Genomic DNA, 27,854 nt, shown 5'->3' with positions numbered 1-27,854 from the left:
CTTCTTAGGTGTTTGTATTTCACTTTGCACCAATTCCCTGGTTATAATGTTGTTGCTGCCCAAAACTCGACTGTTAAAAGGGAATTAGGCTCCCACAGACAGAGTGCAGCTTAATTTTCATCCCCAACTTGCATACAACCACATAAAAGTCACACTCTTCATGCACAGGTTAGCCCTCACAGTGGTTTATCATTTCTATAGGAGGAATTTCTTAACAGGAACCGTGGAGGAGAATTTGACACAGAACCAATTGAAAAAATTTTGTGTATCACACAGGCAAACTACTATTCTTGACCCACAGGCAGACTTGCTACTAATTCTCCTACTCCAGACAGTTTAATTCACCACCTTTCGAAATATCATACATGGGAATGGTGTTTTCGAGCCTACCTCTCTTCGAAACTCCAATTTCGACGCAGAAAGTCCAGGTTTCTCTGCTCCAGGAGGTTATGCCTTGCTTCCTGTAGAGCTCCTTCCTGTAGAAAGCTTTGCCGGCTTCTGGAGGATGTCACGACGCTTCCGAAAGAGCCTGGGACACGGGAGGATTTTGAAACGAGCCGAGAATCTCGGGCTAATAGACTGCGGAGGAGGAGGACGCGTACTTTGCTGAGAACGGTTGCAAGTGTAAATGACAGCGGTTAATCGTGAGTTCTTCGGCCGAGCATGTTTGAATTATGGCGCAATTCATGGCAAGGGGGTGAGGTGGCCAGGCCGATCCATTAGCCAACGTCACGGCCATCATTCCTCTGTGCGTCTCTGACCACCGTTACCCTTCCTCTGCCATTAACCGCCGCCATTACTGCCAATCCGCCGATTCTCCCCGACTGGACACTTCCCACGTGTCGGTTGCACGTCTCTTTGGCATAACCGAGCTCGTTTGGATCCCACGAGGCCATTCGACTGACTGTGGGTGGCCAGTTGACTGGCCACCGAATTCGTTTAATCCGCACCATTTCACAAACATGCAGTTTTCAGAGTATAGTCTATGCAATTTGATGAATAAGGTTAGACACTTACCTGTGTGGCTATGGACGTGTTCTGCAGGCTTCGGGACGTGGAACGATGGCTTTGCTCACTGCTTCTTCGTGCACAGGCGTTGGAACTCCTTCTTTCATTAGCTGATGTTGTATGCACGGCTTCGGGACCCGATCCTCTGGTTGTAAACGCTGCATGCACAGGCTCCGTCTGATTTCAGCTGTCGAGGAGGTGTTCACGTCCAAGCGGAGTTTGTTACATGTCCCCTGTGTCGATTTCAGCTACTACCGACTCCATAGCATGTGCTCCAGACGGATCTGCTGCTACAGGATTCCTGTAGGACATCCTGTAGCTGCTTCTCCTCCTGGGATGCATGCTGAAACGAGAAAGGTTGTATTTGTGGATGAAGGGTTCTGATGGAGCTTTGACAGGTAGAGTGTGCGAGCCTTAGTGTGCTTGATTTGTCACTTGGAAAAAAGATATTTCAATCTGAAGAAAACAGGACTCTTTGTATGACTGTGTAGGAATACATAACCAGATTGTTGCAATGGCGGTGGAAAGAGATGAAACCGGTGATGGATGGAAGAGAGGGGTGGCTGTAGGCCTAATCAACAGACTTCAAGCTTTAAATCCCTTTCCAAAATCGATTTTGGCCTGCCCGAAGGCTCTACAGGATGTTTCCTGTAGAAATGTAGAACTTCCTGTAGAAAGTCCCAAAACTTCCTGTAAAAAGCTCAGAACTTCCTGTAGGAGGTTGAATCTCGACCCGATTGTGATCAAACCTTGGGAAAAGTGAGTGGCTATGGAGGGAGTGTCTGTAAGGATGTCCGGTAGCCTGGTACAGACCCCTGTCCTCGTTTTGCGCGACCTTCTTTATCTGCAATGTATTCCCTGCAACCTGCAATAATTTACAGAGATTAGACCTGTTCCTTTTTTTTGTTCTTTCTTTTTTCTTTTTCTTTTCTTTTTCTCTTTTTTCGAGAGATAGCAGGGGTGCCTCCATGAGGTTTTCACCCCCACTATCTGCCCTGGGTGCCTCAGAGAGGTTTTCACCCAAGGATCTTTTTTTTTTCTTTATTTTCTGAGAGACAGCTGGGGCGCCTCCATGAGGTTTTCACCCTCACTGTCTGCCCTGGGCACCTCAGAGAGGTTTTCACCCAGGGATCTTTTTATTCCCTTTTTTTTTTATGATCAAGGTGTGGCCAGAATAGAGGCAGAACCCTGCTCTACTACCAGCACTGATTTTTCCACAGTTTCAATGAACTCCTGCCTCGAAAGGGGTTTCTTGTAGATTTTCAATCGATGCCCATTGACAAGCATGGGGATGGCTTCTTCATCAATGGTCCTGATAAGGACTGAACCATTGTCATTACATTTCTCCACTGTATATGGTCCTAACCATCTTGTCCTCAGCTTTCCTTTGAAATCCTTGTATCTTGAGTCATACAGCAGCGCCCAATCTCCTGGTTGGAATTGCTTTTCATTAAGGTGTCGGTCATGCCATATCTTCCTCTGGAGTTGAACTACTTCTGAGTGGAGGAGGGCCTGCATTCTGTGTTCATCTAATCCATTCAGCTGCAATAATATTTCACGTTGAGCATGGCTGAGATCTAGGTCCAGCTGAGCTGCCACCCTCAATGTGTTGTACTCGAACTCTATGGACAGCAAAGCTTTCTTCCCGTAGACCAGCTCATAAGGTGTGAAACCTGTTGTAGTCTTCCAAGTGGTGTTGTAGGCCTAGGTGGCCTCAACTAGGCGATCTGCCCAATCCTTTCTGCTGCTACTCACCACCTTAGTCAAAATCCGTTCCAATGCTCTATTAGTGACTTCCACCTGCCCATTTGCTTGTGGATGATATGGGGTGGAAGTCCTGTGCTTGATCTTGTGATGAGCGAGCAAGTCTTCAATCAGGTTGGAGGTGAACTGGCTTCCTTGATCGGTGACTAACTCTCTTAGGTAGCCAAACTTGTAGAAGATATTTTCCCTTAAAAACTCAGCCACCTTTTCTTCTGTTGCTACTTTGATTGCCTTTGTTTCTGCCCACTTTGTCAAATAGTCAGTGCACACAATGATGTAAGACCTTTGCGTTGAAGGAGGGTTGATAGGACCCACAAAATCCATGCCCCACTTCTCAAATGGCTCGAAGGTCACTTGATGTTGGAGAGGCATTTCATCCCTTGGAGTCGGTTTCCCCATCCTCTGACATCGGTCACACTGGCTGATGTATCTTCTCACATCTTGATGAAGAGTAGGCCAATAGTAGCCTGCCTGTAGAATTTTGAAGGCAGTCCTTTTTGCTGCAAAGTGGCCTCCACAAGGTCCGTCATGACAGGTTAGGAGGATGTCAAAGACTTCCTCCTCCCTAACACAACGCCTCAAGATCTGATCTGGGCCAAGTTTAAACAGGTTGCCCTCGATCCAAGTGAACGGGGCACTCTTCCTTACAATTCTGCTCTTCTCCTTTGAGGATAGATGCAGAGGGAACTGTGCTGAGACCAAGTAATTTTCTATATCAGCAAACCATGGAGAGAGTACTGAGATAGCAAACAAATGTTCATCTGGCATCTGGTCATCCACTGTTCCTTCTTCACCTGCAGGCAAATCCAATCTAGACAAGAAGTCAGCAACAACATTTTCCTTACCTAGCTTGTCGACAATAGTCAAATCAAATTGCTGCAACAAAAGTAACCATCTAATGATACGAGCATTGACATCAGGCTTATTCATTAAATATCTAATCGCAGCATGATCAGTGTGTACAAATGTTTGATAACTAGTGATGTAGTGTCTGAACTTGTTTAGGGAATGGACTACAGCCAGGAACTCTTTCTCGGTTACAGTATAGTTCATTTTTGCCTTGGACAGGTTTTTGCTGACAAAGTATATGGCATATGGTAGTTTCTCCTCAACTTGTCCTAAGGCTGCCCCTATGGCTTTGTTCGAGGCATTAGTGTGGATGTGGAAAGGTAGGGCCCAGTTTAGACCTCTCAAGATCGGGGCGGACACCAGCTTATCTTTCAACTCATCCAGTGCCCCTTGACAGTTGTCAGTCCATTTAAACTCAACATCTTTCCCTAAGAGGCCAAACAATGGCGAGGCTAGCTTACTGAAATCTTTAATGAATCTTCGATAATATCTTGCTAAGCCTAGGAAACTCCGAACAACTCTTACCTTTTGAGGAGGTGGGACCTTTTGGATGATAGCAATCTTATTAGGATCCACCCGTAATCCTTGCCGAGAAATGGTATGACCTAGCACGGTCCCTTCAGTCATCAGGAATTCACACTTTTCAGGACTGAGGGACAGGTTCATCTCAATGCACTTGGTTAGAACTTTTCCAAGATTAGTCAATGCTTCTTGGAAGTTGGACCCATAAGGAGTAAAGTCATCCATATATATTTCTACCGAATCATGGACCAACTCAGAAAATATGCTCAATATTGCTCTCTAGAAAGTGGCAGGAGCGTTGCATAGCCCAAAGGGAAGGACTCGGTAGGCAAAGGTACCCCATGGACAAGTGAAGGTGGTTTTATCTTGGTCCTCCGGGCTTATTTGGATCTAGTTATACCCACTGAACCCATTTAGGAAAGAGAAGAACTTCTTCCCTGCCAGTCCATCCAACACTTGATCTATGAAAGGCAAAGGGAAATGGTCTTTCTTGGTGGCTTTGTTAAGTTCTCGGTAATCTACACAGATTCTCCACTTCCCGTTCTTCTTGGGCACAAGCACTAGAGGTGAGACCCACTCACTATCGGAGATAGGGTAGATGAATCCTGCATCCAACAATTTTTGCAATTCTTCTTTGACAATGTCTTTAAGGGCTGGATTCATTCTCCTCTGAGGCTGCCTGACTGGTTTACAATCTTCTTTAATGTAAATGTGATGGGTACAGACCGAAGGGTGGACTCCTTTCATCTCCTTATAACTCCAAGCGAAAGCATCCAGGTGATTGTTCAGTAAGCTACACAGCTCCTTCTCCTGGGAGGGAGATAGGGAGGAGCTGATCTTCAAGGTTCTTTCGGGGCCAAATTCCACATTCTTAATTCTGGGAGAGGTCGGATCAGTCACACAGAGGTCTACTAAAGTGCTGGCTTGGGTATCTTTCACCAGTTCCTCTAAGGACAGTGCACTGGGAGGTGGATTTTGAATCAAAGTCTCAATCAAATCATCCTCGGTTTCAGGGCCTCCCCTGGTGGTTTCTACTGTGCACAATGGTGCATAGTAGACCTCATCCTCGTCTCCCTCTTCCAACCAGAGTGGTAAGTCATGTTCTAGCAGAGGTTGGGCAGGAGGGTATAGGACTAGTTGCTTGGACATAGGCCCATTCTTGATGGTCATGCTTCCAACTCGACAACTGATGTAAGCGTCCGCAGTGGCTAAACAAGGCCTTCCCAAAATGAGGGGGTATCCAGTGAGCTTTGCCTTTGGATGAAGGACCAAGAAGTCTGCAGGGTACTCCCAAGAGTCAACAGAGACCAAGACATCTTCCACAATCCCTTCGGGAGTCACGGTGGAACGATCTGCCAACTGCAGGACTGTCGAGGTCTTCCTTAAGGAACTCTGAAGGTTGAGTTTAAGCATGGTGTCCCTGGTCATCACATTAATGGCAACCCCTAGATCAATCAAGGTATGGGGGATTATGGTGCCATTGATGTGGACATCAACTATAGGACACCCAGGGTCCAAATACTTTGGACAGATTACTTGCCCCAACATTAGATCAGACAGTTGTCCTATGACATTGATAGTCGAGGCATCTCTCTTTCGCCTGCCTGGGTGCCTGAAACACTTCTCCTTAATCAATTTGTTGTATATCGATACATATTTTATGGCCTGGAGAAGTGGTATTTTCACACACAATTGTTTAAGTTCTCCCAGAAGTTCAGTCTCCTCTGGGTTTGGTTGTGTGGTTACTGTTAGTCGCTCAGGAAAGGGTCGAATGGCTTTGGGTTCACTTTCCTGTTTCTCTTCCTCATCCTCTGGGGGAGGAGGTTGGCGATCTGGAAGGGTCTTCCCAGATCACAGGTTGATCTCCTGGATCTCCACAGCATAGGTAGGGCATGTGGTCTCCCCAGTGTATACCTGCCGGGCCTGTTGGTTGTTAGGGTTCAGGTTCGGTTGAGCAGGCATCTGGGGTTGTCTTGGAGGAGCAGGAGGTAATGGTTGTGGCTGAGCCGGTGGTGGAGGAAAAATGGCAGGAGGAGAGTTGTATTGGGGCCTCCACCCCGGTTGAGGTGCATTCCACTGAGGTTGTGGCTAGACATGTGAGTGAAACGAATGGGCAGTGGGTTGAGTATGGTATTGAGGTGGATAAGACCACGGAGGAGGTGCGAACCAGGAAGGATGAGCAGGGGGACCACAAGAAGGTATGTGAGCAGATTGGTTGGGGCTATAATAAGCTTGGAATGTCCCTTGCATCCCCTGCTGGTAAGGTCTGGGCCCATGCGGCCTCCTTTGGTTGAGGAAGTAGAGAGGTTCATTGGTTGCCTCAGTCCCTTGGTACATGGCTTTAAATCCGGGTAAGGTTGGGCATTGGTTTGTGGGGTGGTTTCCCTCACAAACAAAACATTCCTCTACTGAGTGCAATGGACACTCGTTCTTAGGGTGCTTCCTCGTACATCTAGGACAGAAAATGGCCAAAGCCCTCTCAGCTTCCTCTTTCTTTTGTTGGATTCGGAAAGTATCAAGTTGCATGGCAATGGTCTGTCTCATCTCACTTTTGAGGTCTTCCATCTGATTGGCAAACTCATGCTTGGAGAAGGTAGTACTAGCTGAAAGTGGATTCCCCCTACCTCTTTTCCGGGCTGCCCTAGAGTGGTTTCTAAACACAGTCTTTATGTCCTCATAAGGTAGTTGGTAGATGTCTCCTCCAGCTAGCATGTGAAGGGTATCTAGAAGGTCTTCAGGGACTCCTCGGAGCAGAACCAACTTTAGAGATTCAGGGTCAAGTGTGCACCTGGCCTGTTTATAGCTGAGTTGGAACCTTTCCTCGTAGTCTTCTAAAGACTCATCATTTCCCATGGTCATCCGAAAGATTTCTCCCTTTGTTTCCTTTGACCTACAGTAGTCCCGGTATTTGTTGTTAAAGGCTTGCTGCATCTGAGCCCAAGTGGTGATATTGTTTCCAGGTAACCCCATGAACCAGCGTAATGCTGCATCCTTGAGGGTAGAGGGAAAGAGTTTCAACTTTTGCTCGTCTTCTACATAGTCATAAGTTCGACAAAGGACATCAAACTCAAACAGGAAGGTATTAGGGTCTTCAGTGGTCAATCCATGGAAATGAGGTAAGGCTGAGGGACTTATGTTCTTCATCTTCAAGTCCCCGTTGGTTTCTCGGATGGGGAAGGTACCTTCTATCCTCTCATCATCGTCTCTACCATTTCTGTTTTCAGCCATGGTCTCAAAAAGAATGTTTTCTTGCTCTTCTTCTCTTATAGGATCTCCGTATATCTCTGGAAGTTCACCTATAGGTTTTCTGGGTCACTGCCACCAAAGAAGAGAGAAGGGTGACTCAGTGAAGTGGTGGGGGTGTTGGTAGGAATTTTCCGGTATTATCTCTGTTCCTACGAGGCATGAAAAGATTTTTGGTTACTTTTGCTTTTTTCTGCTTGTACCTACAAAACTAAAATAGATGGAATTGCAACTAACTAAAATCTATCTTGCGGAAATGAAAATGCGGAATTGAAATGAAAGCAAGAAAGGACTAATCTATTTTGCTGAAATCAAATTGCAGGAATGAAATGCTAGACTACACTTACAGAATTGAAATTCTAGTCTATGCTTACAGAATTGAAATTGCGGAATTGAAAGGCTAACCTATGAAAGCAGGAAATGTCTAATTTACTTTTGGATAAATGAAATTGCAGAATGGAACTGAAATAAACTACTTAGCAGAAGGTTGGAGTAGAAAAAATAGAAGAAAGCAGCAATCACAAATACTCTGACGCTTCCCCGGCAACGGCACCAAAAAGAGTGGTGAGCTCCAGTATTGCAGCAATAATGTTGCAACTCCTGGGACTCCCTTCTTTACTTTTATCAACCCGGTAGTTCGTAACAAACTTGGAAGCGACGGTGCTGTATGCACAAGTACTAGCTCTTGCCGCAGCTGTCACTTGGTCAGCTGGCACAAGTCCGCTAGGAGCTTAAGCCAACTTCTATGAGCTCTGAGAAGAAGCTTTTTAACTGATGGACGAAAGCTAACTCAAAGAAGGTTGTTCTACTTGCAGAAAGAAACTGGAACGCTGAAAGGAAACGTAAACCCTAGCAAACCCTAATTTTACCAGCTAGCCCTACTGATGCAAGAAAGAGGATGCAAGCTACTGAAAGAGATGCCATTGACTTCTAGGAAGGTAAAATACATGTGTCTAAGCTACTTCTACAGTAACATTTGAAAAAAAAAAAAAACAAACAAACAAACAAAATAAAACAAAACAAAACAAAAAAAACATCTTTTTGTATTTTTGAATAAGTTGTTAGAATTATCATGCATGCGATTTAACTGTTTTTGACTGTGCAGAGGTGGATTGGCGAGAGGAAATGCTTGGAGGAGGTCGGGAAGGTTCAGAGAGGGCCTAAGGGGTCCCTAACATCCTGAGAGTTTCACAGAGTTTGGCTATCAAGAAACCTCATTCGTGAGCTTCTACAGGAAGTCTGCAGGGGTTCTACAGGATGTTTTGGAATTTCTACAGGATGTCTGTAATTTTCTACAGGTTGTTCAGAAATGGGATTTTGGAGGATGGATGGAGAGAGAAAGGTGAAGGAGTGAGTATGGAGGTAGGACAGGGGTGTAAGGAGGTCCAGGACTTGGTGGATGGAGTTGAGGAAAGATGAAGATGGTTGGATTTGTTCAAGGAGGAATGAAGCAATGTTGCACAAAAATTAGGGTTGTGTGAGCAAGTGTGGCAAACATGAGGCAAGAATCCGAGTTAGGGGATGGAGCAGATGGGATTGATGGAGTATGGGCAGATAGAGAAGTGGTACAGGTGCTCTGCAAGTTGTTTTTCCAACTGAACCAACGAAGACTTGTAAAATCAGAGACCTAGTTACGTTGACCTAATCTGATCTAGCTGACAGTAAAGAGAATGAACAGAAGTTTTAATTGCAATGAAACCATGTATACTAACTATGCAACGAAGCAATCAAGAATCTGAACATGTAACCAACTTCTGCAAATAAAAATCAAACACTAATGATTGCATGGCAAAGCAAAGTTAGTGTTTTTGTTGGCAGCAAGGTCACCTTGATCCCAGCTCCTGATCCCACTGAGGGAGAGGTGAAATCAGAGGTGCTTGATGGCCCTTTTTTGAAGCTTTTCCCTGTTAATAACCTATCAACTCAATCTGAACATCAAAAGTCTTTCTAATCATCAACAGTGACTTAGTTAATCAGCAAGATTTTAATCTACTTAACAGAAATGATTTTGCAAAGACATAAAGAACAAATAACAATACATAAAGGAGGCCTTGGCACTTGGGTTGGGCCCAACCCCAAGAGCTGCAGGCTCCTATAAAGAACTCAGATCTGATGCCAAGTAAAGCTGCTTTTCATTACTCAAAAATAATCATCACAAGAAAGTTATACAGCAGTAGATACAAGAAAACGAGCTGAGAAAATGACAGCACTATAGTGCAAATACCAACAGTTCCAAAAGTAAACTACGAAGGCTGAGGCCTTCCTATTTATACACTACGAGGGGCCTAGCAGCCCTCCTTAATTCAAGGGACTCGGCTGTTCAAACTGCCAGTAAACAGTCACTCTTCCCAAAGCTGCTCGGCTGCCTTTAGGATTCGTTTTGGTGGCCTGTTGAGCTCGGAGTTGAGGGTGGAGATTTCGAGGAAGGGCCATTTAATGCCAGAGACAACCTCCCTACGAATCCTCACCTCAAGCTTGGCTGTCACCTGACCCATAATTGCTTGGTTTTGCTCCAAAATTTGTCCAAAAAACCTGAAATAACCACGTATTAGCCTCCTTGGTAGAGTGACCACCCTTATTCGTTCAAATAACATAAACATACTAAAAAAACATGCATAATCTATGAAAAATGGAGGATTGAACAAGGACAATTAGGCAAAATGAGCCCAATAAGTTACCCAATTCGGGGCTCATCATCACCCCCCTACTAAATGGGTTGCTCATCCTCTGAGCAACTAGTCCAGCTCATCATCCTTTATAGCTTTGACTGCCTCCCTCACGTCCCAGGCCTCCACGGTGATATCTTCTTCCTGGTCGTGGAATCCTGCTTTCCTTTCCACTTCCTCCCACTGTCTGTCTTCCTCCTCTTCCTTAACTCCTTCTAGCAATCCCAAAAGCAAAGGAGGACTGAATTTCAGGCCAATCCAATTGGCCTGCAGATTTTGCATCAACTGTTTGTAGAGAGGTACCCTTGCCAAGGCCTCCCTCATCCTGGTGGGAGAGTGGTATTCCCTTATCTTCAAGCTGTGAGGCAGTGTGTTCCACCGCCTTGTGCAGGCATGCAGGTAGTTTTCTCCCAACAGTCTCTCCATGTCCTCAAAGTGGGCAATAGCTTGAGCCTGTTGCTCAATGTATTCTGGTAAATCCTGAGGGCTGTTGGCCAAGTGCTGGTGGGTGCTTATCACTGCTGAGGGGTCATCCGGCTCTGCTCTGATCATTAGTGGCTCACTGAGTTCTCTGCCTATGATACTGCGGACCTCTGCTGCTCTCTTCTCCTCATGATTCATCCAAGAGGCCATGGCCATAAGTTGGACATCTCCTATCACAGTGTTGGGATCCCATGCATTCATGTTCGGAAGGGCGAAGTTGTGCAAGTAAAACTCTGATAATTTGGCCCTGTCCTCTGATGAACTACTGCCACATAGAGCTGCAAATTGATGATAATTTTGGAATGGGGTGATGCCCCTTTGGGCCAAGGTGTTGATCTGAAACTGTAACCACTGATCCTTGAGGTATAGGGCGTAGGATTTGGCAGGCTGCCTACACTGCAGGGCTTCCATCGCCCAGCTGGCCATGCAGGCCAGTTGGGCCTCCTTTTCTTGTACCTGCTGTTTCAGAGACTGTATCTCCTGGCCTGCTTGCAATTCCTTTTCCTGTAGCTGTCTATTCAGTGTCTCAATTTCAACCTGCATCCTTTCCCTTCTCTGTTGTTCATCAGGGTTTCTTTGTCTGCTGTGGGCTCCTCTTGTTGCTGTTGTTCTCCCAAGATGTGAGGCCTGTCTTCCTTCTTCTGTCCTTGTAACTGTAGCTGCTGTTTAAGCAGCTCATTTTCTTCCTGTAGCTTGACCCACTGGCTGCTCTCCACATGTCGTACCATAGCCAATTCCCTTCTTGCCTCTTTGAGTTGTTCCTCCAGAGGACCTATATCTGCCACACCCTTGGACTTAGCGATCTTCATCCAAGTGTGGGTCCTCACTCTCTCTTCTTCTAGTGCAAGGAAAAGTGGCACTGTGAATTTTTGGGGAATGATCTTTCCGGCCTCTAAGAAGTTATAGTAGGAGCCCAAACTGGGCTGGGGGCTAGGTTCCACAATTTTCTCCACCTTTTCTTCCTCCTGTGGTGATTTAGCTGCCTCTCCTTCCATTTCTTCGGTCTCCTTTAGCCTAGCCAGTGTTTCCTGTAGAACAGTCTCAGCATCTTGTAGAGAGGCCTTTGTGTCCAACATTTTCATTCTTTCTCTCCAGGTGGATGTCTTCGGGCTTCCCCGTTCATAAGTGATGGATGCCTTGGAGGGAGACCTCTCCTTTTGTGTAGCTGGGGTGTCTACAATCATGATTGGTTCTTTTGACGGTGGCTGGGGTCTGCCAGTCTTTATCCTCATGCTCCTTCTTGCCTTAAAATACATGGAAGGCTCCCTCTTCTGCTTCCCTGTTTGCTTTGGAGATGTGCTCAGGGTAGCTAGCACAGCTGCTGCCTCCCTGGCTAAAATCTCAGGCGATTTTTCCTTCTGTTGCCCTGTTTCCAGACTTCCTGTAGAAAGTCCTGTGCTGACTGTTTTCTGGCTTCCTGTAGAAACGGTTTTCTGGCTTCCTGTAGAAACGGTTTTCTGGCTTCCTGTAGAAACTGTCTTCACTGTTTTGGTCTGCTTGGCTGGGGGTGCCTTCCCTTAAATTTTGCCGTGGTTGCCTTGGTTTTGTCACTTGCTTGGACTTTTTTAGTCCTCTCTGCCCTGATTTGCAATCGTTTCTCCCTTGGTGTTTGTGCCTTTATTCCACCCACAGTTTTGGGCTCAGCAACTTGGCCTTTCTCTTGTTTCTCTTCTTGTTCTTTCTGTGGTGGTCTGTCCTGGGTTTCCTTACCCTTGGCTTTCTCTTCTGCCTCAATGTGCTCCCTTTCCTCATTGTTGGATGAAGTGAGTTCCTCGGCCAGAATCCGAATATCATCATCCTTGGACATATTGTGGAAAATCTCCCAGGAGAGAGGGACAGTGTAGGTATGGAGGGCATCTTCCACTAGAAGCTTGATAAGCCCATGATGGGCCAGCTGATCTGGTGTCCCTTCCTTCAATTTTGTGCCACACTCAATTAATGATTGTAGGAGGAAATAGGGGATGCTTAACTTTTGTTCTGGGGGTAAATCCATCCTATGTCTGAGTTCACTTAGCAACCGGAAGTGATAACCGTAAACAATACTAAACCGCCCCTCACAGGTAATGTATTTCATGATCTGAAGGCTGACCTCGCTCCAAAAAGGGTGTAGGCTGGCTCTCCGGACCCCATTCTTATCTTCTGAAAATTGTTCCTCTGGTAGGAAGAATTCTTTCTTGGCTTTTTGGCCCAATGCCCTCTCCTCTTTGCTCCAGGGTATCCCTAATGGCAGATCAGTAACCCGACTAATGAGTTGTGGGGTAAGCTTTAGGGTCAACCCTCTGAAATTCACAGTGGCCAGTGTCTTTGATTTAGGCTACAGGGACATTAAGAATTCTTCTGTTACCTCATCGTCATGACCTTGAATTCTGTCATAGAAGGTCATCCAATTGGCACGGGTGAATAGGTCCACCACCTCGGGAGTTTCTCGCAATTTCTTGGAATCCGAGGGTTCCTTTCTGATAAACCCTCCTGGCATGGTGAGAGTGCCCTGTTTCAATGCTCCGAGCAGAAAGGGACTGTTGTTTTATGGTTTCCTCTTTTGATTCTCAGGACAGGGTTTCTCAGGTGTTTGTATTTCACTTTGCACCAATTCCCTGGTTATAATGTTGTTGCTGCCCAAAACTCGACTGTCAAAAGGGAATTAGGCTCCCACAGACAGAGTGCAGAGCTTAATTTTCATCCCCAACTTGCATACAACCACATAAAAGTCACACTCTTCATGCACAGGTTAGCCCTCACAGTGGTTTATCATTTCTATAGGAGGAATTTCTTAACAGGAACCGTGGAGGAGAATTTGACACAGAACCAACTGAAAAAATTTTGTGTATCACACAGGCAAACTACTATTCTTGACCCACAGGCAGACTTGCTTCTAATTCTCCTACTCCAGACAGTTTAATTCACCACCTTTCGAAATATCATGCATGGGAATGGTGTTTTCGAGCCTACCTCTCTTCGAAACTCCAATTTCGACGCAGAAAGTCCAGGTTTCTCTGCTCCAGGAGGCTATGCCATGCTTCCTGTAGAGCTCCTTCCTGTAGAAAGCTTTGCCGGCTTCTGGAGGACGTCACGGCGCTTCTGAACGAGCCTGGGACACGGGAGGATTTTGAAACAGGCCGAGAAGCTCGGGCTAACAGACTGCGGAGGAGGAGGACGCGTACTTTGCTGAGAACGGTTGCAAGTGTAAATGACAGCGGTTAATCGTGAGTTCTTCGGCCGAGCATGTTTGAATTATGGCGCAATTCATGGCAAGGGGGTGAGGTGGCCAGGCCGATCCGTTAGCCAACGTCACGGCCATCATTCCTCTGCGCGTCTCTGACCGCCGTTACCCTTCCTCTGCCATTAACCGTCGCCATTACTGTCAATCCGCCGATTCTCCCCGACTGGACACTTCCCACGTGTCGGTTGCACGTCTCTTTGGCATAACCGAGCTCGTTCGGATCCCACGAGGCCATTCGACTGACTGTGGGTGGCCAGTTGACTGGCCACCGAATTCGTTCAATCCGCACCATTTCACAAACATGCAGTTTTCAGAGTATAGTCTATGCAATTTGATGAATAAGGTTAGACACTTACCTGTGTGGCTATGGACGTGTTCTGCAGGCTTCGGGACGTGGAACGATGGCTTTGCTCACTGCTGCTTCGTGCACAGGCGCTGGAACTCCTTCTTTCATTGGCTGATGTTGTATGCACGGCTTCGGGACCCGATCCTCTGGTTGTAAACGCTGCATGCACAGGCTCCGTCTGATTTCAGCTGTCGAGGAGGTGTTCACGTCCAAGCGGAGTTTGTTACATGTCCCCTGTGTCGATTTCAGCTACTACCGACTCCATAGCATGTGCTCCAGACGGATCAGCTGCTACAGGATTCCTGTAGGACATCCTGTAGCTGCTTCTCCTCCTGGGATGCATGCTGAAACGAGCAAGGTTGTATTTGTGGATGAAGGGTCCTGATGGAGCTTTGACAGGTAGAGTGTGCGAGCCTTTGTGTGCTTGATTTGTCACTTGGAAAAAAAGATTTCAATCTGAGGAAAACAGGACTCTTTGTATGACTGTGCAGGAATACATAACCAGATTGTTGCAATGGCGGTGGAAAGAGATGAAACCGGTGATGGATGGAAGAGAGGGGTGGCTGTAGGCCTAATCAACAGACTTCAAGCTTTAAATCCCTTTCCAAAATCGATTTTGGCCTGCCCGAAGGCTCTACAGGATGTTTCCTGTAGAAATGCAGAACTTCCTGTAGAAAGCCCCAAAACTTCCTGTAGAAAGCTCAGAACTTCCTGTAGGAGGTTGAATCTCGACCCGATTGTGATCAAACCTTGGGAAAAGTGAGTGGCTATGGAGGGAGTGTCTGTAAGGATGTCCTGTAGCCTGGTACGGACCCCTGTCCTCGTTTTGCGCGACCTTCTTTATCTGCAATGTATTCCCTGCAACCTGCAATAATTTTACAGAGATTAGACCTGTTCCTTTTTTTTGTTCTTTCTTTTTTCTTTTTCTTTTCTTTTTCTCTTTTTTCGAGAGACAGCAGGGGTGCCTCCATGAGGTTTTCACCCCCACTATCTGCCCTGGGTGCCTCAGAGAGGTTTTCACCCAAGGATCTTTTTTTTTTCTTTATTTTCTGAGAGACAGCTGGGGCGCCTCCATGAGGTTTTCACCCTCACTGTCTGCCCTGGGCACCTCAGAGAGGTTTTCACCCAGGGATCTTTTTATTCCCTTTTTTTTTTATGATCAAGGTGTGGCCAGAATAGAGGCAGAACCCTGCTCTACTACCAGCACTGATTTTTCCACAGTTTCAATGAACTCCTGCCTCGAAAGGGGTTTCTTGTAGATTTTCAATCGATGCCCATTGACAAGCATGGGGATGGCTTCTTCATCAATGGTCCTGATAAGGACTGAACCATTGTCATTACATTTCTCCACTGTATATGGTCCTAACCATCTTGTCCTCAGCTTTCCTTTGAAATCCTTGTATCTTGAGTCATACAGCAGCGCCCAATCTCCTGGCTGGAATTGCTTTTCATTAAGGTGTCGGTCATGCCATATCTTCCTCTGGAGTTGAACTACTTCTGAGTGGAGGAGGGCCTGCATTCTGTGTTCATCTAATCCATTCAGCTGCAATAATATTTCACGTTGAGCATGGCTGAGATCTAGGTCCAGCTGAGCTGCCACCCTCAATGTGTTGTACTCGAACTCTATGGACAGCAAAGCTTTCTTCCCGTAGACCAGCTCATAAGGTGTGAAACCTGTTGTAGTCTTCCAAGTGGTGTTGTAGGCCTAGGTGGCCTCAACTAGGCGATCTGCCCAATCCTTTCTGCTGCTACTCACCACCTTAGTCAAAATCCCTTCCAATGCTCTATTAGTGACTTCCACCTGCCCATTTGCTTGTGGATGATATGGGGTGGAAGTCCTGTGCTTGATCTTGTGATGAGCGAGCAAGTCTTCAATCAGGTTGGAGGTGAACTGGCTTCCTTGATCGGTGACTAACTCTCTTAGGTAGCCAAACTTGTAGAAGATATTTTCCCTTAAAAACTCAGCCACCTTTTCTTCTGTTGCTACTTTGATTGCCTTTGTTTCTGCCCACTTTGTCAGATAGTCAGTGCACACAATGATGTAAGACCTTTGCTTTGAAGGAGGGTTGATAGGACCCACAAAATCCATGCCCCACTTCTCAAATGGCTCGAAGGTCACTTGAGGTTGGAGAGGCATTTCATCCCTTGGAGTCGGTTTCCCCATCCTCTGACATCGGTCACACTGGCTGATGTATCTTCTGACATCTTGATGAAGAGTAGGCCAATAGTAGCCTGCCTGTAGAATTTTGAAGGCAGTCCTTTTTGCTGCAAAGTGGCCTCCACAAGGTCCGTCATGACAGGTTAGGAGGATGTCAAAGACTTCCTCCTCCCTAACACAACGCCTCAAGATCTGATCTGGGCCAAGTTTAAACAGGTTGCCCTCGATCCAAGTGAACGGGGCACTCTTCCTTACAATTCTGCTCTTCTCCTTTGAGGATAGATGCAGAGGGAACTGTGCTGAGACCAAGTAATTTTCTATATCAGCAAACCATGGAGAGAGTACTGAGATAGCAAACAAATGTTCATCTGGCATCTGGTCATCCACTGTTCCTTCTTCACCTGCAGGCAAATCCAATCTAGACAAGAAGTCAGCAACAACATTTTCCTTACCTAGCTTGTCGACAATAGTCAAATCAAATTGCTGCAACAAAAGTAACCATCTAATGATACGAGCATTGACATCAGGCTTATTCATTAAATATCTAATCGCAGCATGATCAGTGTGTACAAATGTTTGATAACTAGTGATGTAGTGTCTGAACTTGTTTAGGGAATGGACTACAGCCAGGAACTCTTTCTCGGTTACAGTATAGTTCATTTTTGCCTTGGACAGGTTTTTGCTGACGAAGTATATGGCATATGGTAGTTTCTCCTCAACTTGTCCTAAGGCTGCCCCTATGGCTTTGTTCGAGGCATTAGTGTGGATGTGGAAAGGTAGGGCCCAGTTTAGACCTCTCAAGATCGGGGCGGACACCAGCTTATCTTTCAACTCATCCAGTGCCCCTTGACAGTTGTCAGTCCATTTAAACTCAACATCTTTCCCTAAGAGGCCAAACAATGGCGAGGCTAGCTTACTGAAATCTTTAATGAATCTTCGATAATATCTTGCTAAGCCTAGGAAACTCCGAACATCTCTTACCTTTTGAGGAGGTGGGACCTTTTGGATGATAGCAATCTTATTAGGATCCACCTGTAATCCTTGCCGAGAAATGGTATGACCTAGCACGGTCCCTTCAGTCATCAGGAATTCACACTTTTCAGGACTGAGGGACAGGTTCATCTCAATGCACTTGGTTAGAACTTTTCCCAGATTAGTCAATGCTTCTTGGAAGTTGGACCCATAAGGAGTAAAGTCATCCATATATATTTCTACCGAATCATGGACCAACTCAGAAAATATGCTCAATATTGCTCTCTAGAAAGTGGCAGGAGCGTTGCATAGCCCAAAGGGAAGGACTCGGTAGGCAAAGGTACCCCATGGACAAGTGAAGGTGGTTTTATCTTGGTCCTCCGGGCTTATTTGGATCTAGTTATACCCACTGAACCCAGTTAGGAAAGAGAAGAACTTCTTCCCTGCCAGTCCATCCAACACTTGATCTATGAAAGGCAAAGGGAAATGGTCTTTCTTGGTGGCTTTGTTAAGTTCTCGGTAATCTACACATATTCTCCACTTCCCGTTCTTCTTGGGCACAAGCACTAGAGGTGAGACCCACTCACTATCGGAGATAGGGTAGATGAATCCTGCATCCAACAATTTTTGCAATTCTTCTTTGACAATGTCTTTAAGGGCTGGATTCATTCTCCTCTGAGGCTGCCTGACTGGTTTACAATCTTCTTTAATGTAAATGTGATGGGTACAGACCGAAGGGTGGACTCCTTTCATCTCCTTATAACTCCAAGCGAAAGCATCCAGGTGATTGTTCAGTAAGCTACACAGCTCCTTCTCCTGGGAGGGAGATAGGGAGGAGCTGATCTTCAAGGTTCTTTCGGGGCCAAATTCCACATTCTTAATTCTGGGAGAGGTCGGATCAGTCACACAGAGGTCTACTAAAGTGCTGGCTTGGGTATCTTCCACCAGTTCCTCTAAGGACAGTGCACTGGGAGGTGGATTTTGAATCAAAGTCTCAATCAAATCATCCTCGGTTTGAGGGCCTCCCCTGGTGGTTTCTACTGTGCACAATGGTGCAGAGTAGACCTCATCCTCGTCTCCCTCTTCCAACCAGAGTGGTAAGTCATGTTCTAGCAGAGGTTGGGCAGGAGGGTATAGGACTAGTTGCTTGGACATAGGCCCATTCTTGATGGTCATGCTTCCAGCTCGACAACTGATGTAAGCGTCCGCAGTGGCTAACCAAGGCCTTCCCAAAATGAGGGGGTATCCAGTGAGCTTTGCCTTTGGCTGAAGGACCAAGAAGTCTGCAGGGTACTCCCAAGAGTCAACAGAGACCAAGACATCTTCCACAATCCCTTCGGGAGTCACGGTGGAGCGATCTGCCAACTGCAGGACTGTCGAGGTCTTCCTTAAGGAACTCTGAAGGTTGAGTTTAAGCATGGTGTCCCTGGTCATCACATTAATGGCAACCCCTAGATCAATCAAGGTATGGGGGATTATGGTGCCATTGATGTGGACATCAACTATAGGACTCCCAGGGTCCAAATACTTTGGACAGATTACTTGCCCCAACATTAGATCAGACAGTTGTCCTATGACATTGATAGTCGAGGCATCTCTCTTTCGCCTGCCTGGGTGCCTGAAACACTTCTCCTTAATCAATTTGTTGTATATCGATACATCTTTTATGGCCTGGAGAAGTGGTATTTTCACACACAACTGTTTAAGTTCTCCCAGAAGTTCAGTCTCCTCTGGGTTTGGTTGCGTGGTTACTGTTAGTCGCTCAGGAAAGGGTGGAATGGCTTTGGGTTCACTTTCCTGTTTCTCTTCCTCATCCTCTGGGGGAGGAGGTTGGCGATCTGGAAGGGTCTTCCCAGATCACAGGTTGATCTCCTGGATCTCCACAGCATAGGTAGGGCATGTTGTCTCCCCAGTGTATACCTGCTGGGCCTGTTGGTTGTTGGGGTTCAGGTTCGGTTGAGCAGGCATCTGGGGTTGTCTTGGAGGAGCAGGAGGTAATGGTTGTGGCTGAGCCGGTGGTGGAGGAAAAATGGCAGGAGGAGAGTTGTATTGGGGCCTCCACCCCGGTTGAGGTGCATTCCACTGAGGTTGTGGCTAGACATGTGAGTGAAACGAATGAGCAGTGGGTTGAGTATGGTATTGAGGTGGATAAGACCACGGAGGAGGTGCGAACCAGGAAGGATGAGCAGGGGGACCACAAGAAGGTATGTGAGCAGATTGGTTGGGGCTATAATAAGCTTGGGATGTCCCTTGCATCCCCTGCTGGTAAGGTCTGGGCCCATGCGGCCTCCTTTGGTTGAGGAAGTAGAGAGGTTCAGTGGTTGCCTCAGTCCCTTGGTACATGGCTTTAAATCCGGGTAAGGTTGGGCATTGGTTTGTGGGGTGGTTTTCCTCACAAACAAAACATACCTCTACTGAGTGCAATGGACACTCGTTCTTAGGGTGCTTCCTCGTACATCTAGGACAGAAAATGGCCAAAGCCCTCTCAGCTTCCTCTTTCTTTTGTTGGATTCGGAAAGTATCAAGTTGCATGGCAATGGTCTGTCTCATCTCACTTTTGAGGTCTTCCATCTGATTGGCAAACTCATGCTTGGAGAAGGTAGTACTAGCTGAAAGTGGATTCCCCCTACCTCTTTTCCGGGCTGCCCTAGAGTGGTTTCTAAACACAGTCTTTATGTCCTCATAAGGTAGTTGGTAGATGTCTCCTCCAGCTAGCATGTGAAGGGTATCTAGAAGGTCTTCAGGGACTCCTCGGAGCAGAACCAACTTTAGAGATTCAGGGTCAAGTGTGCACCTGGCCTGTTTATAGCTGAGTTGGAACCTTTCCTCGTAGTCTTCTAAAGACTCATCATTTCCCATGGTCATCCGAAAGATTTCTCCCTTTGTTTCCTTTGATCTACAGTAGTCCCGGTATTTGTTGTTAAAGGCTTGCTGCATCTGAGCCCAAGCGGTGATATTGTTTCCAGATAACCCCATGAACCAGCGTAATGCTGCATCCTTGAGGGTAGAGGGAAAGAGTTTCAACTTTTGCTCGTCTTCTACATAGTCATAAGTTCGACAAAGGACATCAAACTCAAACAGGAAGGTATTAGGGTCTTCAGTGGTCAATCCATGGAAATGAGGTAAGGCTGAGGGACTTATGTTCTTCATCTTCAAGTCCCCGTTGGTTTCTCGGATGGGGAAGGTACCTTCTATCCTCTCATCATCGTCTCTACCGTTTCTGTTTTCAGCCATGGTCTCAAAAAGAATGTTTTCTTGCTCTTCTTCTGTTATAGGATCTTCGTATATCTCTGGAAGTTCACCTATAGGTTCTTCTGGGTCACTGCCACCAAAGAAGAGAGAAGGGTGACTCAGTGAAGTGGTGGGGGTGTTGGTAGGAATTTTCCGGTATTTTCTCTGTTCCTACGAGGCATGAAAAGATTTTTGGTTACTTTTGCTTTTTTCTGCTTGTACCTACAAAACTAAAATAGATGGAATTGCAACTAACTAAAATCTATCTTGCGGAAATGAAAATGCGGAATTGAAATGAAAGCAGGAAAGGACTAATCTATTTTGCTGAAATCAAATTGCAGGAATGAAATGCTAGACTACACTTACAGAATTGAAATTCTAGTCTATGCTTACAGAATTGAAATTGCGGAATTGAAAGGCTAACCTATGAAAGCAGGAAATGTCTAATTTACTTTTGGATAAATGAAATTGCAGAATGGAACTGAAATAAACTACTTAGCAGAAGGTTGGAGTAGAAAAAATAGAAGAAAGCAGCAATCACAAATACTCTGACGCTTCCCCGGCAACGGCACCAAAAAGAGTGGTGAGCTCCAGTATTGCAGCAATAATGTTGCAACTCCTGGGACTCCCTTCTTTACTTTTATCAACCCGGTAGTTCGTAACAAACTTGGAAGCGACGGTGCTGTATGCACAAGTACTAGCTCTTGCCGCAGCTGTCACTTGGTCAGCTGGCACAAGTCCGCTAGGAGCTTAAGCCAACTTCTATGAGCTCGGAGAAGAAGCTTTTTAACTGATGGACGAAAGCTAACTCAAAGAAGGTTGTTCTACTTGCAGAAAGAAACTGGAACGCTGAAAGAAAACGTAAACCCTAGCAAACCCTAATTTTACCAGCTAGCCCTACTGATGCAAGAAAGAGGATGCAAGCTACTGAAAGAGATGCCATTGACTTCTAGGAAGGTAAAATACATGTGTCTAAGCTACTTCTACAGTAACATTTGAAAAAAAAAAAAAAAAACAAACAAACAAACAAAACAAAAAACAAAACAAAACAAAATAAAACAAAACAAAACAAAAAAAACATCTTTTTGTATTTTTGAATAAGTTGTCAGAATTATCATGCATGCGATTTAACTGTTTTTGACTGTGCAGAGGTGGATTGGCGAGAGGAAATGCTTGGAGGAGGTCGGGAAGGTTCAGAGAGGGCCTAAGGGGTCCCTAACATCCTGAGAGTTTCACAGAGTTTGGCTATCAAGAAACCTCATTCGTGAGCTTCTACAGGAAGTCTGCAGGGGTTCTACAGGATGTTTTGGAATTTCTACAGGATGTCTGTAATTTTCTACAGGTTGTTCAGAAATGGGATTTTGGAGGATGGATGGAGAGAGAAAGGTGAAGGAGTGAGTATGGAGGTAGGACAGGGGTGTAAGGAGGTCCAGGACTTGGTGGATGGAGTTGAGGAAAGATGAAGATGGTTGGATTTGTTCAAGGAGGAATGAAGCAATGTTGCACAAAAATTAGGGTTGTGTGAGCAAGTGTGGCAAACATGAGGCAAGAATCCGAGTTAGGGGATGGAGCAGATGGGATTGATGGAGTATGGGCAGATAGGGAAGTGGTACAGGTGCTCTGCAAGTTGTTTTTCCAACTGAACCAACGAAGACTTGTAAAATCAGAGACCTAGTTACGTTGACCTAATCTGATCTAGCTGACAGTAAAGAGAATGAACAGAAGTTTTAATTGCAATGAAACCATGTATACTAACTATGCAACGAAGCAATCAAGAATCTGGACATGTAACCAACTTCTGCAAATAAAAATCAAACACTAATGATTGCATGGCAAAGCAAAGTTAGTGTTTTTGTTGGCAGCAAGGTCACCTTGATCCCAGCTCATGATCCCACTGAGGGAGAGGTGAAATCAGAGGTGCTTGATGGCCCTTTTTTGAAGCTTTTCACTGTTAATAACCTATCAACTCAATTTGAACATCAAAAGTCTTTCTAATCATCAACAGTGACTTAGTTAATCAGCAAGATTTTAATCTACTTAACAGAAATGATTTTGCAAAGACATAAAGAACAAATAACGATACATAAAGGAGGCCTTGGCACTTGGGTTGGGCCCAACCCCAAGAGCTGCAGGCTCCTATAAAGAACTCAGATCTGATGCCAAGTAAAGCTGCTTTTCATTACTCAAAAATAATCATCACGAGAAAGTTATACAGCAGTGGATACAAGAAAACGAGCTGAGAAAATGACAGCACTATAGTGCAAATACCAACAGTTCCAAAAGTAAACTACGAAGGCTGAGGCCTTCCTATTTATACACTACGAGGGGCCTAGCAGCCCTCCTTAATTCAAGGGACTCGGCTGTCCAAACTGCCAGTAAACAGTCACTCTTCCCAAAGCTGCTCGGCTGCCTTTAGGATTCGTTTTGGTGGCCTGTTGAGCTCGGAGTTGAGGGTGGAGATTTCGAGGAAGGGCCATTTAATGCCAGAGACAACCTCCCTACGAATCCTCACCTCAAGCTTGGCTGTCACCTGACCCATAATTGCTTGGTTTTGCTCCAAAATTTGTCCAAAAAACCTGAAATAACCACGTATTAGCCTCCTTGGTAGAGTGACCACCCTTATTCGTTCAAATAACATAAACATACTAAAAAAACATGCATAATCTATGAAAAATGGAGGATTGAACAAGGACAATTAGGCAAAATGAGCCCAATAAGTTACCCAATTCGGGGCTCATCAATGAGACATAGGTAAGGGGGGGAAGGTAACATAACATTTTCAATTCAAACTTTTGGTACATGGCTTTGGGTGAGGATTTTGTACACTGCAAGCAAGATTAGTTCCCACAATGCCCTCGCCAGTTCCCACTTATGGTACCATAGTTTGTTTTGGTGCTTGCATTCCTATCAATTGTTCAACATTTTAACAATAAATTAATTACATACACTTTATTTCCAGGATATCTAGTTTGATCCATCATAACGACGACACATAAATGTTGATACATTTGATAACAACAAAATTAATTATAGTAATCATGAGGACCAAAATGGGGCGTTACACATAACACATAGGCCACTATCCATATGGAAAGAACAACCATCGACACAAGCAATGAGCTCCAAGGGCTCTAAGTGAGCCCCACAATATCAAAAAGTCATTGCCATCAACATAAAATCTATGAAGTCATGTAGGAGAAGACACTTCTAGCGAAGATATGGGAGATCAAATCGCTGCCAAAAGCACAAAGAACGAACATATTCCATGGTAAACTAGAAATCCTTGCACTAAACCACAACATATACACAATAACATACTGAGAGATCTCTCATAGTTATCATAGACCCTCTATCCTCCCCAACTCAATCACCTCCTTGCTCTATTGAGCCATTGACAAGTGCCTTATGTTTTGTGGATAACATCTTTGAAGGCTTTGAAAGAGGAGTAGGTGAAACCCTTAGAAGGGTTTAAATGAGGCATTGCTAGGAAGATGGGGAGAAAGAAAGAAAGAATGATTACTTCTCCTACTCCTTTAAAATGCTATCACATTAAGGGATAATTACATTGATAGTGTCCCCCATTAAACCTGTGCAAATTAATCTTTCAATTAATCCGAATCTCTATCTTATAGTCATAAATGAAAGACGTTGGCATATTAACATCGTCTCCTCTACAATCCAAATCTCTATCTTATGGTCATAAATGAAATATGTTGGCATATTTTCATCGTCTCCTCTACATCAACAATGAAATTTCAAATATTAACTACCTTGCATTTTTAAATCTACATCTACCATTTCTCATTTACCTAATACAATTATGAAATTACCATGCAAATTATGAAGTAACAAATAACATTGTATGGATAAGTAGGTTTATAAAACAAAAAACTCATTGTGTTGAGAGGTGCTCTCTAGCTAGTATGGTAGAGATGTCGTAAAGGGGTAATTAAACCAATAAATTAATATTATAATTATAATTAATAATTAAACCAACAAAAATCCATCTTAACTTTGGATCTACCAATCATCGAAAGATCAAATATTAAGAGAAAAATAATACACATAAAGCACATTTACTAATATAATTATGGCTATATTTACTCTTTACATTAAATTCAAATATGTAGGTACAAGGTTCAAATGTCTCACTCACTCCATGGCAAAACGGATACAATGGCCATGTACCAATTGACCCAACTTTTGATTTGCAAAACTCATATAATTAGGCCGATAGGCCTTCCTTTTGAATAAGTCATCAACACTTTCATTCCCTTATTGACATCTGGCATATGGTTTCTTACTCGACATCTGGCTATACCTTTTGCTGTTTGACACTCTCTCCAAAACCTAGTTATGGTTTGGCTTAACTCTCTCCGAAATCGAGTTATGGTTTGGTGGCATTATTGCTTAGCTCTCTCCAAAACCCAGTTATGTGGTGCACGATCAACAAATTCGTGCTTTGAAAACCCTGTTCTGTGGTGCACACAAATTCGTGGTTTGAAAACCCTGTTCTGTGGTGCACACAAATTCGTGGTTTGAAAACCCTGTTCTGCAGTGCATGATTAACAAATTCGTGGTTTGAAAACCCTGTTCTGCGGTGCACGACCAATTAAGGAAGTTGAGATTGAGGATGTGTGTAAATTACACTACTAGGACTTCATTCATGCAATGGATGAGCCTAGAGGGTTGTTGAAGAGGAATTGATAACACCTAAACCTCAACTGCAGCTTGAAGTGGAACCGACAGTATCCAAATCTGCAAATTTATTCTCTCCTTCAAATTCAAATCCAGCGGCTTCCAATACTCTATCAGAAAACGATGATCCCACCCAAATTCATATTCATTCTTCATGGCCATTCAATTAAAGCTGGTTTGTTTTTTATTTTTTATTTTTCGAATTTGTTTTATCCTCAAGATTCATTTGGTAAACGCCTGGGAAGCGGAAACATATCGGTTCCCTCGCCCAAAAGGGCAAGAAGGGAAGGCAAGGAAGTGGTTGAAGCAAGTGAAGATACCCCTCTTGTGAAAGAACAGTGCAGTATCTGTTTAGAAGCAGAATGCCCATTTGAGTTTTTCGATGGTATGGTTTGTTCGCACAGGTTTTGTTCTAATTGCATGGTCCTGCATATCCAAAGCAGATTGAAAGAAAAAATGGGGACCATTCATTGCCCTGAGCCCAATTGTAGCGAGCACTTAAGTCCTCAACAATGTCAATTGATCCTTCCCAAACAAACCCTAGAAGAATGGTGTCTGGCATTGGTGGAAGAAGAGATTCCCAGTTCTCAGAAGTTCTATTGCCCGTTCAAGGATTGCTCGACACTCTTGTTGAAGGATGTGCCTGAAGTAGGAAGCTCAACTGAGCCAGCTGTTGTTGTTATTAAAGAGTCAGAATGCCCTGAATGCAGAAGGTTGTTTTGTGCTCAATGTGGTGTGCCATGGCATGTGGGTTTGGATTGCTTTGACCTGGAGAAATTGTCTTTTTCCGAGAGGGACAAAGATGATTTGTTGCTCTTAAAGCTCGCCAAAAAAAAAGATTGGCAACTGTGTGGAAAATGTGGACAAATTGTTGAAAAAACATCTGGATGCTGTCACATGATTTGCAGGTCAGTAAACTGGTAAAATGCATTTTTGTTGAATATTTTTTTTTTGATAATACCCTATTTGTCTTTGATAAAGATAATTGGTTCCAATCTGAAAATTAGATTTTCTAATCGTAGCTGTAGGTTATGATATCTTTATTGTGTGCATATGGATGCCTAAGTATTTCCAATTGAAAAGCAAAGCTACATACTAATTGTCCATGGCTTAACAAAGATGTTTCTTCAAATGTATCTAGCTTAGGCAAACCTGGTATTTGAAAACTACTTATCTAATATCTTTCCCTTGCCTCTGGTGAATCTGTCATTGAAATTTGATGTTCAATACTGGAAAACTAAGAGGCATTGCTTGGTTATTTAAACCACAAGGAGAACTGAAACATATGGTGGTTGGTGTTGTTTCAGATGTGGTTAAAAGTTTTGTTATAAATGTGGATCAAAGTGGAAGAATGATACAGTGCCTTGCAAATGCTCTGGTTGGGAATAATGATAAAAGGAGCTGAAATTTTCTTGGATTTGGGACCTGGGAGACAACAAAGTTGTGAAAAATACATATGGTTGTAAATATTGTTTACCAAATTCCATTGTGGTTTCTCTTTAAGTTGATCTTTGCAATGTAGTCCTGATTCTCTTACACAGGGTAATTGTCTATTTTTTAGGTTGTATAGATGTTGAACAATTAATGTGCATTCATTATTGAACATGTATAGTAATGCTGTATTCAAGTATGTTTACAATGTTGTGTTCAAGCGTATTCACAATTTGTTCTTATACCAGAACTTCTTCGTCATGAATAACATGATTTGTTTCAAAGCGCATGCCATGAAGATTTCATTCAAGAGATACATGCTTGACCAAAAACAAACTCAAAATGTAGTAAGTTCAACCCCATACCTGTTGTGGATCTTTGATAGTCAGGGTTCTTGCGAAGTTTCATGAGTCAAGAGAAAGCCTCAAAGGACCTTGTGAAGTCTCTTTACTGAAATCTTTTTGAAGACTTACCTTCGCATGTTTTGGATAATGTGATCAGGGGTGTTCTGAAGCACATATCAGATTGCATCGTAGCCACATTTCTCAGTGATAACATTAAGCGGTTCAATACAAATGTTGTTATGGGAATTGAGGTTGATTTGAAACTGCTAGAATCTTTTATAGATACTCAATTTCATGACAATGGCTTGGATGAGCTTGAAGGTGCAACAGATCCAAAAAAGTCTCTGTTAGAGGCAAGGCAGTTGGTTAGTCTTTTATTAAACAACCATCCAAAGAATTTCATGAATCCTGTTATAAGGGAGAAGCATTATAGTTCTTTGGATTACAGAAAGGTGGTCATGATTTCTGAGAAATACAGAGATTCATCTGACAGACTCTTTGGAACCTTTGGTACGTGAACTTTGAAGCAAAATGCAAAGAAAAAATCACTTGAGACATTGATAAAGAGACTGAGAGAGTTGAGTTGATGTAATGATGAAAATGCTTTATTTATGGAGTTGGAAAATCGTCATTTTGTAGGGTTAATAACCTTGTCTAATAATCATTACTGGAAAAGAGGCCATTGCCTCAATTCTTCTTCTTTCTAAGTTCCTCATCCTATTGTTTTGTAGTCACCATCAATAGTCACAGCTGATGTTCTGGTAAAATATTCCTCCTCGAGAGCAATGGAATCTTAGTTAATGGACATTTATAACAAATTCTTGTGAAGTGTGGAGGATGGAGAACATTGTACATCAAGATGGGGCTCCATTCATGTATTATCACACTTGCAATGTAAGCCTTCCAAGCCCATGTATTC

The 27,854-nt window shown here is 44.2% G+C and overlaps 1 pseudogene; it reads left to right on the top strand.

Moving 5' to 3' along the window:
* The first annotated feature begins 1,027 nt into the window (after positions 1-1,027).
* LOC149154631 (uncharacterized) lies at positions 1,028-27,453 on the top strand (annotated as a pseudogene).
* The last annotated feature ends 401 nt before the right edge of the window (positions 27,454-27,854 follow it).

The sequence above is a fragment of the Pinus tabuliformis genome, chromosome 9 (assembly GCF_031772625.1).
Source record: "Pinus tabuliformis cultivar Carrire ecotype Pingquan chromosome 9, CPIR1, whole genome shotgun sequence".
In the NCBI taxonomy this organism is placed as follows: Eukaryota; Viridiplantae; Streptophyta; class Pinopsida; order Pinales; family Pinaceae; genus Pinus; species Pinus tabuliformis.
This window is presented reverse-complemented; position numbering and strand designations above follow the sequence as displayed.